The sequence below is a fragment of the Cryptomeria japonica genome, chromosome 2 (genome assembly GCF_030272615.1).
Source record: "Cryptomeria japonica chromosome 2, Sugi_1.0, whole genome shotgun sequence".
NCBI lineage: Eukaryota > Viridiplantae > Streptophyta > Pinopsida > Cupressales > Cupressaceae > Cryptomeria > Cryptomeria japonica.
In genome coordinates, this window is record NC_081406.1 from 509,091,994 (window position 1) to 509,112,438 (window position 20,445).

Sequence of the window (20,445 nt, forward strand, 5' to 3'; positions counted from 1 at the left end):
TCACGAATGTTAGATATAATACATGTGCATAACTATTGATGAAATGATGCGATTATCAATATGAGGAGTGTTTCTAAGAACTAACATACTACAACAACAAAAGTATTCAAAGCATCATGCAAATTTAATGAAGCTAAGTAACTATAGAAACACCATTTATTCTTAGAATTGAGAAGCATGGGGTACATAAGTGAATATTCCAAGCATTGAGGTGGCTACCCAAATGACATTATTAGGCTCCTATATTCTTGACACCTAGACTACTTTCATCATAATTGTCATCAACAATTTTTGTTGTATTTTCATCTTAGTTATTAAAGTCCTTTATGTTGGATATGTAGTTCCATTAGGAATCTATTTTATGTTATGTTTCTTAGTTAAATTATCCTCTTCTTATATCATGAATGAGTGATAACTTAGGATTGGTCTATTATAATAAAATAAAGTCTACAAGTACAATGTAGGAGATGAGCCACATGTCAACAATTTTGTGAACTTTATATATTTTCAACATCCTATAATTTTCTACATTTGATTGAATTTATGAATAAGATATGACAAAAATCTTGGTGGTAAATTCATTCAACTATCAGTATGGTGAGTACACCTACCAAGGTCAGGACCCATTTGAGGTAAGATGCTACTTAATAGTTTATTTTTAGTATTTATATGATTTAGTTTGATAAATAGTTTACATAGTTTCATGTTTTTTGATTGCTAGAACTAGTTGAATTAAATTATAAGTATAGTTTAGTATTGACTTGCGAATTTCTTTTCATTTATAATTGATGATTTCTCATAGTTATAATTACTTTTTAATATGTGATTGTAATTTCATAGTACTTCGGGAGGATTGTATCTTCTATTAGTAAAAGTTGTAAGAATAATTTATTCTTAGACCACAACACAACCTAGACATATCATAGTGTACACATAGTATTGACTCCATCTCAAGTTTACAAACATAGTTGACAATTCAATGTACTCTATGATTAATTGATGGTTTCTTATTATAGGATGACCTCATCTCTAAGTTCCAAAGACAATCTACATAACTTGCATTATTAGTTAATATAGGGAACCATATAACCACCATTAAAATATACGAATTTCAAAAGGGGAAGTTACCAATTCCAACAATAAAGTGTAAAATGCAAGCAATTTCAATAGTAAATCAAGCATGATCAAGGACCACAAAATAAATATATGACAAAATTTTGTGAATAGTTATTCACAAGAAGAGATATTATTTAATATTGGTATTACAACACTTAAAAGATTCACCAATAACCAAAATAAAATATTAAACTTGAAGACACATTTACATGAACTATGTGACTAACACTAGCCACAATTGAGGGAATAAATATTCACATAGCACCTAGGAATACAACATACAAGGTGTGTTAGAGAACATTCTCAAGCACACTAAGCATAAAAGTAATATTAGACTCCAAACACATTACACAATATGGATATCCATCTCAACTTGTCCATTCCAAACATAAACCAAACTTCATGTAATTATAACTTCATTACAACTCATCTACAATAGATTCATAATTCACATGGACATACATTTTTTAACTCTATAATAATTAACATTATCATGATTCCGAAGGCATGAGACTTCACTTGGGGCTCTAGGCCACAACATCACAATGTTCCTACCATGCAATTTTTTTATTTTTATTTTTATAAAAAATATTCACACTATGTAAGAGAGAGAACACCCAATTTGATGGCCAACAAATGTAAGATCGATATACTAATGCATTCTCTATTTTACCAAATGTTTTATCATAATCACCATGCATATGACCCATTAGCACATATTTTAAACCCTTCAATTTATACAATGTAATAATCCATCTAGGTTATTTTAGAAATATTTTCATTGATGTCAAGGGCATTCAATTGCGATTGTTAGATTTCACCACTAATGTCAAAGGTAGGATTGTTTATGTAAGAGTGATTAAAAGGTTGTCATCACTATCATTGATGACAAATAAGATATTTTTCAAGTGAGAAAATTAACAAGAGTGATGGACAAATTGTCATTGATGAAGATAATTGTCATTAATGTAATTTACATATATCCCTCAAATTTGGTGTCCAAGACAAATGATAGTTGAAGACAAGGAAAATGTTGGGCAAGTTATTCTATAAAGCACAATGCATTCCTTTTATGAATATTGGTGAGTTTATTTTATTAAGACATTCAACAATCAAACAAGAATAACAAAGGATAAAGAAAAGCCTTAGATTGAAAAGTTGATCAAACAACTAACTTAAAGATTACTATGCATTCTAATTACAACAATTGAAGGAATTTTGTCAAGATCAAAATGTTTTCTTAGAACAATGATAATCATGAACGAGTTTTTACAAATAAATATCCTTAAACAAAACATTTTTTTTAATCAAATGAACATGATGACATCATGGTGGTACCCTCTCAACTCTATATAGGCTTTGAAGATTAAATTGGTAAAGATGATGAAGATGGTGCGAGAGACTTGTAGGACACAATGACAAAGATAAATAGAACAAAGCATCAAATATAAATCAATACTAAAGAAAACAATGTATACAATGACAAATATGAAATCCAGAGATTCATCTATGTGATTGAATTCTAGGGAAGACAAAAACATTCATTGTAAGTTTTGAATTTTAATAATGCAAGAAGAATAAAATGGCGATGGAAGATTAATAACATTGTTTGTGTTAGAGAGTAAAAAATGAAAACAACGATTAACCTTAAGGAGATGTGACTAATAATATCTTTTATTTATTAAAAATTGGAGAAGTGGAGATTAAGAAAGGGTGCGCTTTGGTGTGTTTTGTTTTTAAAGGAAATTAAAAAACCAAAAGATATAATTTATTAAGAAAGATATCAAATAAGAGGTTTGATAAAGAGGTATGTCTTTTAAACAATAAATCTCTTGGAAGGTATAAAGTGGAGATGATGAAAGTTGATTGATGTATTTTGTGTTCTTAGAAGACAATTAGATAGTAGATTTTAGATTTGAGAAAGAAAGTATGAGAAGATAAAAGTGTAGATTTGATGAGAAGGATATGAAGAGTTTTAGAGTAGATTTATGTGAAGAGACAGTGATCATTTATTGATAGAGTCATGATCAACATTATAGAAGATTGATGAAGAGAACCATAGAATAATTTAGTGGAGAAATTGATATTAAGGTTGGTTCTTCATATTGGTGAAGTTGGTGCTTCATATTGGTGAGGTTGGTGTCTCTTGTGAGTTGGTGCTCATGAAGTGAATGAAGCATTGGTGCATCTAGTGAGTTGGTTCTCATGAATTGAATGAGAGGTTGGCACCTACAAAATTTGTAAAAGAACTATTTATATAAAAGCTGTAGCGTCGTAAATTGTACGCACTTGCTAAAGCAGTACAATTTCACACCTAGTTTAGCACCCGCCTTGGCGCAGTTTGCATTTTGCATTGCATTTCTCCTTTAGCACTTAATTAATCAAATTAATTAGGTCTAAGGTCCTATTTCATCATCTTCCACATCATAAAGTTGGGCCCTTTCATTAAAGTGTGCCCCTTTCATTTTATTCCTCCGATACATCATTTAATCAAAAACCCTAATTAAGTCCTATTTTGAACTTGGGGGCTTGATTTCGGGGGTCAAAACATCTCGAAATCACCTGTAACTTCAGGATTCTCTCTAAAATCATCATATCCGACGACCCTAAAAATTTGGTGAAAAGTTGCCAGGACCATGGTGCCCGGAGTGCACACGGTCCCGGACATTTTTCCCGAAATTTTAGGAGCGCGATCCAATCATAAAATAAAGATTAACCCCAAGAAATTGGTGGGAGATTCAATCTCTAGGTTGGCCAAAAGTTGAAATTAAGACCTAGGGTTTCATATATAAGAGCTCTCTTTCTTCATTTGAAAGGATCCGAAATTTTGGTTTCAAGGACCTCCTATGCAGCGAAAGAGCAGATCTTTGAAGACTTCAACAATATTCAACATCCATCTATCAAGCATCTATCAATTTCATTCATCCATTTAGGGCTTTGAAAACATTGAAGAGTAATAAGGGATCACCGACTGAAGATTGGCTTGTACCCCTCCCTTGGGGTTGGGTATGATTTCATGTTGTTTTCATGTCTTTGCATAAGTCTCATTATATCACTTGTATTCATGCTTTAGATCTCTTTACATCTTGATTTGGAGCATTTACATTATCATTTACAAGCAATTAGGGTTTACTTTCTAGGTTGCTCTAGTTTGGTTACTTGCATTTTAGGATCTTGCACACACACAAGGTCTGTACACACACTACTTTTTCAATACAACTTGGCTATTCGTGGAGGTGGAAATCACCAAAGTGGGGTTTTGACTAAGGCAAAACCCTATATAGCAGCCCAAAACACCTTTTCAGATATAAGTGCAGATTTCGGGATTCAGACGACGCCGCAAGTTGCAGATCCGAAAGAAGCAGACGAAGACTGAACCATACACCAAGTTTCAGAGAAAAAGACCAGGACAAGGGTGTGGGGTGCCCTGGTCCTGCTAGGACAGGGGCGCTAGGCACCCTGGTCCCTGGGACAGGGGCGCTAGGCGCCCTGGTCCTTCTGTCAGACAACATTTTCGACAGTTTTCTAGGTTGCAAAATAGCAGTTTTAGGTGCAGTTTCAGGAGCAGAATCAGGGCAGTGGTGCCCGCGCCCCTGTCCCAAACATTTTCACTCAGATTTTAACTCCGGGCATGCATCTACATTCTTGTCTTGTCCTTGTGTTTGCAGCTTTCCATTGTTTAACTTCAATTCTGCAATTTTGTTATTAGTTCATACTTGCACTTGGAGGTTAGGAATTGAACTTGCATCATTTTATCTCTCAATTACAACAAAGGAATAGAAACCCTAATAGGTAGCCCATGGCTCTCTCTTTCACAAAAAGAAGTAGCCAATTGTGTGATACCTCTAGGCTCTTTCGTATTCTGCAATGTGTGTCAAAAGGTAGGATTAGGACATGTTAACCTAGTCTCGCTTTTTCCCCTACACATTTTGGTGAACCCGACGTGATTCTTATTATTGCTTTCTCTTGCATTGCATTTATTAGATCTAGATCTAGATTTAGTGTGTTTCATTTAAGTCCATTTTCAAAAAAAAAAAAAGAAAAGAAAAAAAAAAAGAGTGTGTTTCTTAGTTTCTTTGCATTGTGTGTTTAAATTTTATGCAACTTTTATTTCAATATGTCAGATTTTTATTTGCAAGATGTTCATGTTTATGATGATGTATGCAATTATGTTGATTATGAGTATAGCCAAGATGAATTAGATGAAGCTTTAGATGAGTTTTTGAATCCTAAAGATGCCAAACCTTCATTTTACCAAAGACTCATAAACCTTGTTACTATGCCATTTCGTTGTGATGAGAAAGATAAGTCGAATGGTTCCTCTCAAGGGTACATTCCTATCAACTCTTCCACTAAATCTAGTAACATGGTTGTTTTCAATAATCCCCTCTATGAGGAGATGTCTCCTTTTGAATCAAAAGATAAACCTTTTAATAGATATGATCATGCTTTGTTGGATGATGCTCTTGATGACTTTGTGGCTTTATCGAAATCTCTAAACAAGAACAAAACTTCTAAATTAGTTAACATGATAAACCTAAATGAGCATAATAAGCCTCTCTTTGAAGTCCAAGTTGCTTGTCCTTCTCCCACCTTTCAAGTTCCTTAATCACCTCTCCTTACTATCAAAGGGGGGTATGATTCCTTTCTTACTCCGAATAAACCTATCATCACTGTGCAAGGAAGAAAACCTATAAGTCCTTATAGTTACGCCAAGCAATTAACTAGAGAGAGTTATCATGCGGTTGCCCATACTTATCATACTAGAAATAATAGGCAGCCTAATCCTCCTCCTATTACTCTAGTTTCTCTTCCTAATCCTCAACCAATTCTTCCGCAAGCTCCACATATTTCACAGGTTCTTGGCAAGGAATATGATCTCATAGAACAACTTAAAGCTACCCCTGCTAAGATATCCCTTTGGGATTTGATTCAAACTTCTTCCACTCATCACAGAATGTTACAAGATGCCTTGAAAGATTTGAATGTTCCTCCACTGAATACATCTAGTAATATAGTGTCTTTGGTTAACTCTGTGATGAATCCTAAAGCTCAAATTGTGTTTACTCAAGATGAGTTGCCTACTAGTGAAATTCAACATCAATATGATCCCTTGATGATTGTGGTTATCATAAATGACATTTCTATAAGACGAACACTAGTAGATAATGGCTCTGGTCTTAATGTGTGTAGCATTAATCTATTGCATAAGATGAATGTGGATACATCCCTCATTGAGCCTGACTCTCGTCCCATTCAAGGCTTTGACAATGTGGCTAAGACTTCATTAGGTATTATCACCTTACCCCTCATAGTGGGGCCTATTACTTTGCCTACTCCTATCCATGTTATGTCAGGAAATCTAACATACAATTTTCTATTAGGGAGACCTTGGATTCATAGTATGCAAGCTGTCCCCTCTACATTGCATAGACAAGTTAAATTTATTTATAACAATAAGACATATACTTTGATAGGTGATACTAATTTCCAAGCTTGTTTGCAAACATCTACTTCCAAAGGGGGTTCTTCTAAGCCTTCCTCGTCTAGTGATGACTCTTTAAACAAAATACCTAGCGATGAATCCTCGCTCTCTGATGATCAAAATTCTTTGGATGAGTCTGGAGCTCCTGAAGAAGATTCTTCTCGACTTGAATCTACACATAAGAAGGATTTTGATCCTGAGAAGGTTCTCGCAGAAGACGATTGGGGATCTCTTGATTTTAATCCCACCTTTGTAGGTGAATATAAGGTTCCTTCTAGAGAGCTTAAAGTTGAAAAGAAGGAAGAAGCTAAAAATCAATCAATCTTACTTGAACCTATGAGCAATAATTTCGTGGCCGCTTCTCAAACTTCTTCTCCTCACACTTCTAATTCTGAAGAGTTTGATTCTTTGTCTCATGAAAACCACCTTCTCTTTCTTAAATGGCTGATCGTTATGGTCGTGGTTTTTATATTCTAGCTAAGCATGGGTATCATGGAAATGGCTGTGGCACTCATGAACAAGGAATAAAGGTTCCTCTAGAGAATAATCTTTATGATATGATCTTTGGACCTGGTTATAATCCCTACAAGCGCACTAAAGCTTCTAAGAGACCATGTATTAGTGTTAATGTCATTTCTACATCTCTACCAATGCGACACCCTGATTATATTGATGGGGATCCTTCGTGTGCCTGTGCTTTGGATGTCTTTGCTACCGATGATGCTTTAGCTGAGTTTTTAGGAGCATATGATACTCTTCCTCGTTATCATCACAATAGGGGATTTCCTTATTGTTTGAACACTGAAGCCTATTTTGGAAAAGAGACTGATAACGATGAGATTATGAAAGAATTCCCTCAGTTAAAGGATACTCCTCAACAAAGTAATCTTCTTATAAGTGACACCATTGATGTTAAGATGGATCCTTGCAATGAAGAAAAAGCTATTAGAATTGGAAAATGTTTGGATGAAGAAGAACAAAAACATTATGCAGATTTATTGCATGAGTTCCCTGAGATCTTTGCTTGGACATATTCTAACATGCCTGGTATAGATCCTAAGATTGTTACTCATAATATTGTCTTAGTTCCCGATGCTAAGCCTGTGAAACAAAAGATTCAAAAAATGAATCCTAAGGTAGCTTTGCTTGTTAAGGCTGAGATTGAAAAATTATTGGAGGCTGGATTTATCCGCCCTATTGATTATTCCCCGTGGATTTCAAATATTGTCGCTGTGGCTAAATTAGATAATAAAATAAGAATGTGTACTGACTTTCGAGATTTAAATAAAGCTTCTTTGAAAGATGATTTTCCCCTCCCAAACATTGACATGATAGTTGATTCTACAGCAGGACATGCTTTGTTATCCTTCATGGATGGTTTTTCAGGATACAATCAAATTTTCATTAATCCTCAAGATCAATTCAAAACTGCTTTCACCACTCCTTGGGGTACGTTTTGCTGGGTAATGATGCCTTTCGGACTTAAAAATGCCGGCGCAACTTATCAACAAGCGATGACCCTTATCTTTCATGATTACATGCATAAGATTTTAGAAGATTATGTTGATGATATTTTAGCCAAATCCATTCTCCGTATAGATCATATTAAGATCCTTTGTCAAATCTTTGAAAGAATTCGTAAATATCACATGCGCTTGAATCCCCAAAAATGTGTCTTTGGTGTGGATAGTGGAAAACTATTAGGATTCATAGTTTTGCATCATGGGATTGAGGTGGATACTAAGAAAATAGATGCTATTGTCAACATGCCACCTCCTAGAAATGTGTCTCAACTCAAAAGCTTACAAGGAAAGATTCAAGCTATTTGTAGGTTCGTATCTCAACTTGCGGATCGTACTTTTCCTTTTACTCAACTTCTCAAAAAGAATATCACCTTTCAATGGAATGAAGATTGTCAGCAAGCATTTGAAGATTTAAAAGTATATTTGGCTAATCCTCCTATCCTTCAACCTGCCAAACCTTCTAAACCCTTTCTTCTTTATACAGCTGCTTCCTCTCATGGTCTCGCAGCATTATTGGCACAACATAATAAAGATGGTAAGGAGTGTCCGGTTTATTATATAAGTCGTACCTTACTCGATTATGAGACCTGATATTCGGCGATAGAAAGACAATGCTTGGCCTTGGTGTTTGTGACTCAGAAATTGAGACATTATCTTTTAAATTCAGATGTCCACGTCATGGTAAAGTTTGATCCGTTGAAGCACCTTTTCTCTAAAACTGATTTATCAGGGCGCCCAGCTAAGTGGGTTATGATGTTAATTGAATTTGACCTTAAATTTGTGTCACAAAGAGCAATTAAAGGGCAAGCGTTGACCGATCACTTAGTTGAGGCCCCTTCACCTTTCTCCTTCCCTAACCTTGAGTCTTTTCCTGATGACTTCATTCTTTGTATAGAGAAAGATGAAACTTGGGAGTTATACTTTGATGGCTCTAAGTGTCGTACAGGATCGGGGGCAGGTGTTGTTCTGATTTCTCCTACAAAGAAGTCCATTCCCTTATCTTATCATCTCAATTTCCTATGTACCAATAACATTGCTGAGTATGAGGCTCTTATAGCTAGAATAAAGGCAGCCTTGGCTTTGAATATAAAACACATACATATTTTTGGAGATTCTCAACTGATTATAAGACAAGTAACAGGACTATATCAAGCAAAACAAGACAAATTATCACAATATAAAGACCTTGCTATCTCTTTATTACAAAAATTTGATTCTTACACCATGGAACCTATTCCTCGAAAAGATAATCGACATGCAGACGCAATGGCATGTGTGGCTTCTCTTGTATCTTTAGAGGACCCCGTGGTTGATCTTAAATTTGTTATTCACAACCTTATTTCTCCAGCTATTATGGATGAAACTAGCTTGGTGACATGTTGTGACTTTATAGACTCAGATGAATGGTATTCGCATATCGTAAGATACTTGACCGATGGTACCTTTCCCGATTTCGCCAATAGGAACACCAGGGCTAGAGTTCGCAAGCTGTCCGCTAGATATATCATTCTTTCTAATGTTCTTTACCGAAGGGGTTATAACGGTCTTCTCCTTCACTATCTTAACAAATCGAAAATCCCTATTGCTCTTGAAGAGGTGCATTCAAGTGCCTGTGAGGGGCATTTTGGAGGCAAATCCTTGGTTCAAAGGTTGCTTTGTATGGGATATTATTGGCAAACTATGCAGCAGGATTCTTTTTCATTTGTTAAGAAATGTCATCAATGTCAACAACACAATAATCTGATTCATGCTCCTGCCCAAGAACTTCATTCTCGTGTAGCTTCTTGGCCTTTCTCTGCATGGGGGCTGGATCTTATTGGTAAAATCTCTCCTTCTTCATCTCAAGGACATACTTTCATTATAACCGCAATAGATTACTTTACAAAGTGGGTAGAAGCTATTCCCCTTCACTCTACTACTGCTGAAGTGATTTGTCGATTTCTTCTAGAAAACATTATTTCTCGATTCGGGATACCTTCCACTATAATCTCTGATAATGGGACATCATTTAAGAACAAGGACGTAAAGAAATTCCTCAAGAAGTATCATATCAAACATCGATTTTCTACACCATACTATCCTCAATCAAATGGTCAAGCCGAATCATCCAATAAGATAATTGAACAAATTCTTCTCGAAACCGTGAATAAGCATGGTAAGGATTGGAGTACTCAGCTAATCTATGCTCTTTGGGCCTATCGAACGAGTGTACAAATTGCTACAGGAACCACCCCTTATAATCTTGTTTATGGTGCTGATGCTATTATGCCTTTAGAATTAGAGATTCCATCACTTAGAGTTTCTCTCAAAGGTATAGTAGATGATGACTCTTATAGAGAACAAAGACTTCAACAGCTTGAGATGCTTGATGAACAGTGTATAAATGCTCTTGAGCATATTCAAGCGTATCACAAAACTCTACAATGAGGCTATAATGATAAGGTTATTCAACTTTCCTTCTCAGTGGGTGACTTAGTAATCTATGAGAATCAGCGCAATGTGAATGCCTTACCTGAAGAAAAGGGAAAATTTAGTCCTAATTGGCTTGGACCGTATATTGTTATTGAAGATTATGGATCAGGTGCTCATAAAATAGCGGGTGTAGATGGTACGCCTCTTAAAGAACCTATAAATGCTATGCACTTGCGTAGATACTATGCTTAATTCCTCATTTCCTATCTTTTATTTCATGTATCTTCTTTGCACTTCTTCAGAATTGGATAATATGTTAGCATATCTTTGTTAGAGCAAATAGAATTAAATGATGTTTTGTTTAATCTATATTTCTTCATTCCTAACAAGCGTGTTTCTTTATTCTATGATTTGTCTTGAATTCATCTATGTAAATTGCAAAAGATTTACATTTTCATTATGCTGGTATATTATACAATGTCTTTATGTGTTAAGTAGAGTTGTATCATGTTACTTATATGATTCTTAGGCTTAACACATATTTCTTCTCTATCATCAATGTAGTACTTGATTAAATATTTTATTTTTATTAAGTCACACATGTATCAATTTAATCATGGAGCATTGACAAATCAGTCACATGGAAATTAAATTCAGAACATACATGTACATCTACCAAATGTATTAACTTTAATCAAAATACACAATGTTTTAGGCATTAAAGATAACACGTTTGAGACAAAGAAGCATGTATATATATATATATATGTGGATCAATATACAAAAGTAGGTCACTATACATCCAAAATGTGACCTACCCTACATCATAAGATCATCTCCTATCCCTAGGGCTAGTGGCTGGAGAGTGACGACTAGATGCTCCCTCCTGATTTGGCCGTGAAGGTGGACCCATGGGTGTATAGCGTGATATAGATCGTGAATGACTTCGAGGGGAACTCCTATGATCCCTATCTATAAGGATCCCATGATACGAGGTAGCCTCAGCCTGAGCTGCTGCTAGATCACACTGTGCCTGCTGAAGGTCCTCTGATAGAGCTCGCTCTCTCTCCCTCCATATTTCCACCTATACTCGAAATGGGGAAAACAAGTCATCATGCCGACCTGCGTTCCCTTGAGGTCTATAAGCAACCTGTGAGGAACTAGGGATCTGTGCTGTCATGGAAATATCTGTCACTGCTTGCTGGATCAGAGAACGCCACTCCTGCACATTAGCTGTAGCAGTAGAATGGATTTTGTGTTAGTACCATTCTATGTCATCAAAACATTGATCAATCAATATAAACCTACTATACTTGGATCTCCCTCACACCAGTAGGGATCGTGATATTGTAGCATCTGTGACTGGGAACTACTAGGCTCCCCATGCTCGAATGATCTGTGCATGATGGGTGCAGGCCTCCGTATCGCCTCGTGTTCCCCCTTCTGGGGAATGAGAGAAGGATCTAAGGCTATGGTATCATCTCTTGAATGGTGAGGAGCTGCATCTGACTCCTCCTCATCATCTCTATCCTCCTCCTCCTCGTCATCCTCATCCTCATCCACATCCTCATTCTCCTCATCATCATCTCTATCTGTGTCATCCTCCTCTCCTTCCTCCTCCTCGGCACTAGGCTGATCTCCTATGGGCAGATCAGGACCTCCTGCCTCCTCATGACCCTCTCCCTCCTCTGGCTCCTCCGATTTGGATCCCTAATCCTCATCTTGGTCTCCATGTCTCCATGGACCTAGATGGCCTGTCGGGTGATCTGGTGGAAAGATAGGCCCTGGGTATGTCCTCACAAACCATTAGAGATACCTACGCTGTGCTCTGGGATCTGTGGCATAATCAGTGACCACATCCTGGTCAGACCCCTCTGTATCTGTGATCTCGATATCATCTATCATAGGTCTCGCTACTGCTCTGGGTCTGGGAAGGACTCGTGAGTGTCGAGTGTAGATGGGTACATCAGCTAGAACACACTGCTCTAGCCCAAACTGCCTCCGTACTCGGTCAAAGTAGAATGAGACTATGATATGTGGATATCATCCTCTCAGTAGGTGGTTCCTCTGTAAGCATGCTAGTTGTCTCTCCATCCCATCCCATCTGTGCATCTGCAGATATGGTCTCCATATAGTCACCTCAGTTGTCAATCTATCAAATGTCACTCTTCAATACAGTAGATCCCCAAATCTCCACTCGCTGGTAAGTGGATAAGCAAATACCCTAGGTCGCTCGCTAGCTGCACTCATCGGATAGCCGACAGGCCTGGTGCATGAAAAGTGCTCAAATATCCACACCTGCAGAAGTGTGTATGTCATCAAGCTGCAACCCTGTCCAAAAACATACTCCTCGAGGTCGTGATAGAGATGTGCAAGCATACTCCGACCCTAGCCATATACTCTCCTATGTCTCTCCATAGCCCTGATGAACCATGTGAGACCCCCATGCATGTGTGTACCTCGCCCGTTAGGGCAGACATCTAGTGCAATGATGGCAATCATAAGACATCTCATGAGGGGCACCTCTCCTATAGGATGTAAGAGCCAGCTGACCATGATGAGACCTCTCATCTCACTCGGCATGACTCTCCCTATGCAGTATACTTGCTCCCTCTGATGATCCTCTGCTGACCGATCAGTCGCATATGTCACGGTAGCTCCTCTGATCGGTAGGCGAAGTATGCGGTACACATCCTCAAGTGTCACTGTCATCTCCCCTACTGGAAGCTGGAATGTACATGTGTCAGGATCCCATCGCTCCATGAGTGCCATCAGTATCGCAGGATGAAATCAAATGGCCGACATAAGAATCATATACCACAAACCTACTATAGATAATGTGTCTCTCTCTGCCTAAGTCAGCCGGGGAATCTGATCTCACAAACTGCGAAGAATCTGCCCCATCATATGCTCTCTCATGTATGGGAGACCCTGCAATGCAGAAAACATCAGTGTAATTAGTAATCAATCATCACAATCATCTATGCCAAAAGCAAAAACTAATGAACATCGCAAGCTCACCCTTACCAAGTCCTGATTAGGACCATGGCACCCTGAGAGGACCATGGCGCCTTGAGGGGACCATGGCGCCCTGAGAGGACCATGACGCCCTTCAGGGACCATGGTGCCCCACAGGGACCATGGCGCCCTGAAAGGACCATGGCACCCTGATGGGACCATGGCGCCCTGGGTGGGACCCAGGGTCAGATTCCAGGGCCCGCATTCGATCACAGAAAATCAAAGTCAACAGAAATGTAGAAGTCAAAGTCAAAGTTCAGTCAACTCACCTCGTCCAGTGGCTCATCGTCGATCACGGCCTGTCGCATGATCTCAATCCTTGTAGGACACTCCGGTCATTGGGAAGGCATGATGATGGCTATGTGGGCTCCGCTGCAATGAACAATACTCAGAATCAACAAAGTGACAAATGCAATAGTCACTTTCAAGGTATATACTTTCATTTCTTTACCTTTACTTTCAAAACCCTAATTTTCCTCTATCACTCATTTCATCATAACTTGAGTTTGGGAGATGCAATTTTTGAACTATTTGTTGCATAGGAATCATATTTTCATTCCCTTACTCCCTTGATGTTCCAAAATGTGCTCTGATGAAGCCTTTGTAGTGAACATCTCTCATCAATAATCGCTTACACAATTTGTCGTAAGTAAACATGCTACCCTGTTTCACCTCCCTAACAAGCAAGCCGAAATAGGGGGGGGCATATAGCTACTTGCAAATTTCATCACTTTCCTTAGTAAGCATTAGGTGATTTTTTGATCTAACGTGTGTTTTGTAGGGTGCGGTTCCTAACTGTGTACTGGAGATACCGCTGGGGGCTTCGTTCGACGGACTTATGGATATATCCTTTTTCAAATAATGTTTACTTTCTTGTACTTTAGCTTGCATATGCACGTAGTACTCATATGACCGCTAAAGTGGGGGCTAAATGTAGCATCGTAAATTGTATGCACTTGCTAAAGCAGTACAATTTCACACCTAGTTTAGCACCCGCCTTGGCGCAGTTTGCATTTTGCATTGCATTTCTCCTTTAGCACTTAATTAATCAGATTAATTAGGTCTAAGGTCCTATTTCATCATCTTCCACATCATAAAGTTGGGCCCTTTCATTAAAGTGTGCCCCTTTCATTTTATTCCTCCGATACATCATTTAATCAAAAACCCTAATTAAGTCCTATTTTGAACTTGGGGGCTTGATTTCGGGGGTCGAAACATCTCGAAATCACCTGTAACTTCGGGATTCTCTCTAAAATCATCATATCCGACGGCCCTAAAAATTTGGTGAAAAGTTGCCGAGACCATGGCGCCCAGAGTGCACACAGTCCCGGACATTTTTCTCAAAATTTTAGGAGCGCGATCCAATCATAAAATAAAGCTTAACCCCAAGAAATTGGCAGGAGATTCAATCTCTAGGTCGGCCAAAAGTTGAAATTAAGACCTAGGGTTTCATATATAAGAGCTCTCTTTCTTCATTTGAAAGGATCCAAAATTTTGGTTTCAAGGACCTCCTATGTAGCGAAAGAGAAGATCTTTGAAGACTTCAACAATATTCAACATCCATCTATCAAGCATCTATCAATTTCATTCATCCATTTAGGGCTTTGAAGGCATTGAAGAGTAATAAGGGATCACCGACTGAAGATTGGCTTGTACCCCTCCCTTGGGGTTGGGTATGATTTCATGTTGTTTTCATGTCTTTGGATAAGTCTCATTATATCACTTGTATTCATGCTTTAGATCTCTTTACATCTTGATTTGGAGCATTTACATTATCATTTACAAGTAGTTAGGGTTTACTTTCTAGGTTGCTCTAGTTTGGTTACTTGCATTTTAGGATCTTGCACACACACAAGGTCTGTACACACACTACTTTTTCAATACAACTTGGCTATTTGTGGAGGTGGAAATCACCAAAGCGGGGGTTTGACTAAGGAAAAACCCTATATAGCCGCCCAAAACACCTTTTCAGATATAAGTGCAAATTTCGAGATTCAGACGACGCTGCAAGTTGCAGATCCGAAAGAAGCAGACGGAGACTGAACCATACACCAAGTTTCAGAGCAAAAGACCAGGACAGGGGCATGGGGCACCCTGGTCCTGCTAGGACAGGGGTGCTAGGCACCCTGGTCCCTGGGACAGGGGCGCTGGGTGCCTTGGTCCTTCTGTCAGACAGCATTTCCGACAGTTTTCCAAGCTGCGAAATAGCAGTTTCAGGTGTAGTTTTAGGAGCAGAATCAGGACAGTGGCGCCCGCGCCCCTGTCCCGAACATTTTCACTCAGATTTTAACTCCGGGCACGCATCTGCATTCTTGTCTTGTCCTTGTGTTTGCAGCTTTCCATTGTTTAACTTCAATTCTGCAGTTTTTTTATTAGTTCATACTTGCACTTGGAGGTTAGGAATTGAACTTGCATCATTTTATCTCTCAATTACAACAAAGGAATAAAAACCCTAATAGGTAGCCCGTGGCTCTCTCTTTCACAAAAAGAAGTAGCCAATTGTGTGATACCTCTAGGCTCTTTCATATTCCGCAATGTGTGTCAAAAGGTAGGATTAAGACATGTTAACCTAGTCTCGCTTTTTCCCCTACACAAAATCATTGATTTGTTGTGGTTTTCTCCCATTAGGTTTCCACATAAACAATGTGTTCTTATGTTCTTCTCATGTGTATGATTGTTTAAACTTAGTAATTGATGCTATTGTGATTCATATAGTTTAAATTGGTAAAAATCATTGTTATATTAATTCAAGCCCCCTCTTAGTATAACCATGTTTTCTACAATTGGTATTAAAGTCGGTTCCTTTGAAGATAGTCTAAACACTTGAAGGTAGCTTGTGTGAGCACATATGGGAAAAAGAAAAAGAAATAAGGGAAAAGAAAATTCTAAGAAAAGTATTGATGACAAAGCACCAAACCCAAGTATTAACAAATAAACGAGAAAAAGTGGTGGGGGTACAGATGAAACACCAATGACAACAAAAGATGATATCTTCAAAAAGATGAACTATCTTGTGAGTGAAGGAAAATAAAATGATGAGTATGTTGATATGAACCTAGAAGAAAAAAATGATGAAGATGAAGGAGAAGTGGATCTTGAGGAAGAACTCCATTATGCCTATAGAGAAATTGGGAAGCTTAAGAAAAGACATTTGAAACAAGGATTACGAATTCAATGGGACAGTGAACCCCCAAAAAAGTTATCATGAAGTCTTGGAGATTACAAAGAGATGATGATCAATCTCAAGATTCAACTTGAAGAAGCCAAAATAATTGAAGAGGAGCTAAGAACCCAATTGAATGATATGAAATAAAATTGTGAAAGGTTAGAAGTTGAGATTGCTTCTGTATAGAAGGATTTAGAGAAAACTATTGCAAAAGTAAATACTAGTCTCAAGTCTAAAAAGAGCTCCAAGATTTTAAGTATAGTCAAATATCACTATCTGTTGGTGTAAATAATTATTCATCATGGATATTATTACACTTACTTAAGTTTACTTAGGATAATGCATTTCATAGTAGTTTGGATATGAGACACTTGGGTGTTTGTGCCACATTGGGATAGTGTGTGTAGGAGAAATTCCACCTTTTATGGTGTTGATTTTGTTGTTACACTCCACATTCAGTGGGTGATCCACCTCATGTGGACTATTATATTATTTCTCCTACCTACCCACACCTATTTCCTACCTACCCTTGTTTCCTATTGAGCCACATGTCATGTTTGTGTGCTCATACATATCCCTAGCCTTGCCTATATAAGCAGGCTCATCTACATTGTATGTAACGATTGAATCCAGTTGATTATTGTTGATCATTTCTATTGATGATAATACAGTTTATTCTTGTCCCATATTATATCTCTATTTTGTACATTTTATTGAGCTCTTGATCTTGGCAAAATCCAACATGGTATCAGAGCCATTGGGGCTTCATTGATTCATCTTGAAGAGGCATTATTGCGACGTCAAGAGGCAGATCTGAGGAGCAGCATCTTTTGGAGGCGTCCTAGACCAGATCCGACCCTGCCATTGCGTCCAGAAGGCCGTTTCCATGAATTTTGGTTATAAATTCGGCCTATTTTGGTGAGAAATTTTTTTTCCCCAATTTTGCTATAATCGTACAGATTTTTGGAATATTATTATATTTTTCAAATTTTTTTTTTTTAATTTTCTAAAAAATATTTTTCAAAAATTGAAAAAATAAAAAAAATTCAAAAAAATCAAAAAAATTTGAAAAAATATCAAAAAAAAAAAAAAACACAACAAATTTTTGGGGGGTCCGCAGACCCCCCCCCCCCGTGACCTGCGTACCTTGCAGGTCTGTGCACGCAGGTCTGCAGATAGATCCGTACCTGTCACCGTTGCCTGCGCCACGTCTCATACCAGCCGTCGCCGACGCCGCCCGAGCGCCTCCGCTCCCGGCCGCAGCTCGCCCAGTGGCGCCCTCAGCCTTCAGCGCCGCCTCCAGGCAGTACCTCCTGACGCTACCAGCTCCAGCCGTGTTCATTCCGGTGCCTTCCGTTGCCCACTGGCACCACCAGCAGCTCCGCCCGCTCGCACGCCACCCCTACGTCAGCTCCTCCCGACTTCGGCGCCCGCTACCCTCAGCTCCCGGGCCCGGATCTCCTCTCCGGCGCCGGCTCCCATGCTCTACCTCCAGGCCCACCTCCTCCGCCACGCGGATAGCAGGACCCCGGTGAGTCTCGCGCCCGCCACATGGCAGGCGGCCACTGGCCCGTAGGTACAAACTTTACCTAGTCATCTTTTCCGTACACACAGTCAGATTCCGTACGGACCTCCACATCATCTGCCACGTGGCTCATCTAGTCAGCCTTTTCCGTATGGTACGGACTGTACAGTCGACTGCCATGTCACCTGTCCGTACAGTACGGACGTCCAGTTAGTAGAGGGTGAAGTTTTTGCGACGGTCATACAGCTGTCAAATTTAATCCTTTGAATTGCTGACATCAGCAGGGTTCGAAAATTTTTGGACCCCCTCTCATTGAGCTTTTTGATTTTGCAGTTCAACTTCAAATAGCCATAACTTGCTCATTTTTGCTCCTTTTTGAGTGCAATTTTTTTTGAAATGGGCTAGAATTTCGTGCTCTCCATAGTGGTGAAGAAATTTTATGATTTTGATGCACAAATTTTTCAAAAAATGCAGTTTTTGGTAACTGCACTTGAGTAATCCCAGTTTTTGCAACTTCAGAGGCTTCGTTTGGGGTCATACGACCTCCTTTTTAGGTGCCATTTTTTTTTGAAAGTGTGTATTTTTTTGTCTACTTTCACATGATACTATCAGATTGATGCCATTATAAGTAGAAATTGTACTTTCAGATCTTGGCCATTTTTGGCTCTCTTAGTACTTGTATATTTTCTTGAATCTTAGTTAGATTCATTGCACTATTGATTGAAGTCTCTTGTATCTCATTTGAGAAGTTGTAAAATTTGCATCATAAGTCCACTTTGCCTTGTTTTGCAAGTGGCTCATTGTAATCGCACGAAGTATAAAGTGCCAAAATCATCACTTTAGGGGGGGTACTTTGATTGAGTGAATTTGGGGGGTGTCTCTTGTGCTTTTGTGCTTTTGTGTTCCTTCCTTTTTTCTGCTATGGGTTCTTCTAAGTTTCCTCTCTTAACTCCACATAACTATGCTACTTGGAAAATTGATGCAAGGAGTAAACTTATGGAAAAAGGACTCACTCATTACATTGATGGAACTATTGTTGCTCCAGCTGATCCTAAGGCTGATCTAGTTGGTCACTTAGATTGGCTCACTAAAAATATCATGACAATTGGTACCTTAAGAAAGTATGTATCAAAGGATCTCATTTTTCATATTGAGAAGTGTACTCTAATCAAGGATGCTTGGCTAAAGTTTCAAGACTTGTATGGTCAAGTTGATGAGATTAGGGGATATCAAATTGATAGTGATCTCACCATGTTAGATCCCAAGAACTTTGATACTATACAAGATTATGTCACTAAGGCAAATGAGTTGAGGGCACAACTCAAAGATTGTGGCATTGATAAGAAGGATACTCAATTGATATTCAACTTGATAGGCAAGCTTCCACAAGAATATGCAGCATTTGTTTCTAGTTTCCAAACCCATAGGATGACAATGGGTTCAAGCTACACCATGCCTACATTTGATGCTTTCAATGAAATGTTAATGATGGAACAAACTAAGTTGATAAGCATGGGCATTCTTAAGGCTTCTAAGTCTCAAGCATTAGTGGCAAATCAAGGGAACAAAGGAAATCTAGGAAAGGACAACTCAAACAAGAAAAAATGGCAATCAAAGCCTAAAGACAAAGCACCATCTTCTCCACAACAAGGAGATTCATCCTCTTCCAAGAGAGATAATTCACCAAAGAGAGAGAGAACTACTTGTGCTTATTGTAAAAAGATTGGTCATGAGGAGCATCGTTGCTATTCTAAGAAGATTGATGAGCTCACACATATCATCAAAAAGCATAACATTGATTTGCCTAAAGTCTACAAGAAGGATGATTCATCAACTTCAACTTCCTCACATTCAAAAGGAAAAGGGCAAGCATTCATGGCTTCTACAAGTGGAAAGACTCACTCTTTTGGAACAAGAAAAGGAAAAGCTCTATGTGCTACTATCAGTCATGATTCAGAGAGATGGCTTCTAGATTCAAGGGCTTCTCATCATATGGCATCTTCGCAGTCTATGTTCTCTACATTTGAGCCTTGCACCATGCCACAAATTTTTATGGGCAATCATACATACATGGATGTGATTGGGAAAGGATCTATTGACATTGGGGATAACTCCTTCAATGATGTGTTGTGTGTACCCCACTTGACAAACAATCTCCTTTCTATCTATCAAATCACACATGGCACAACTAAGAGAGTTG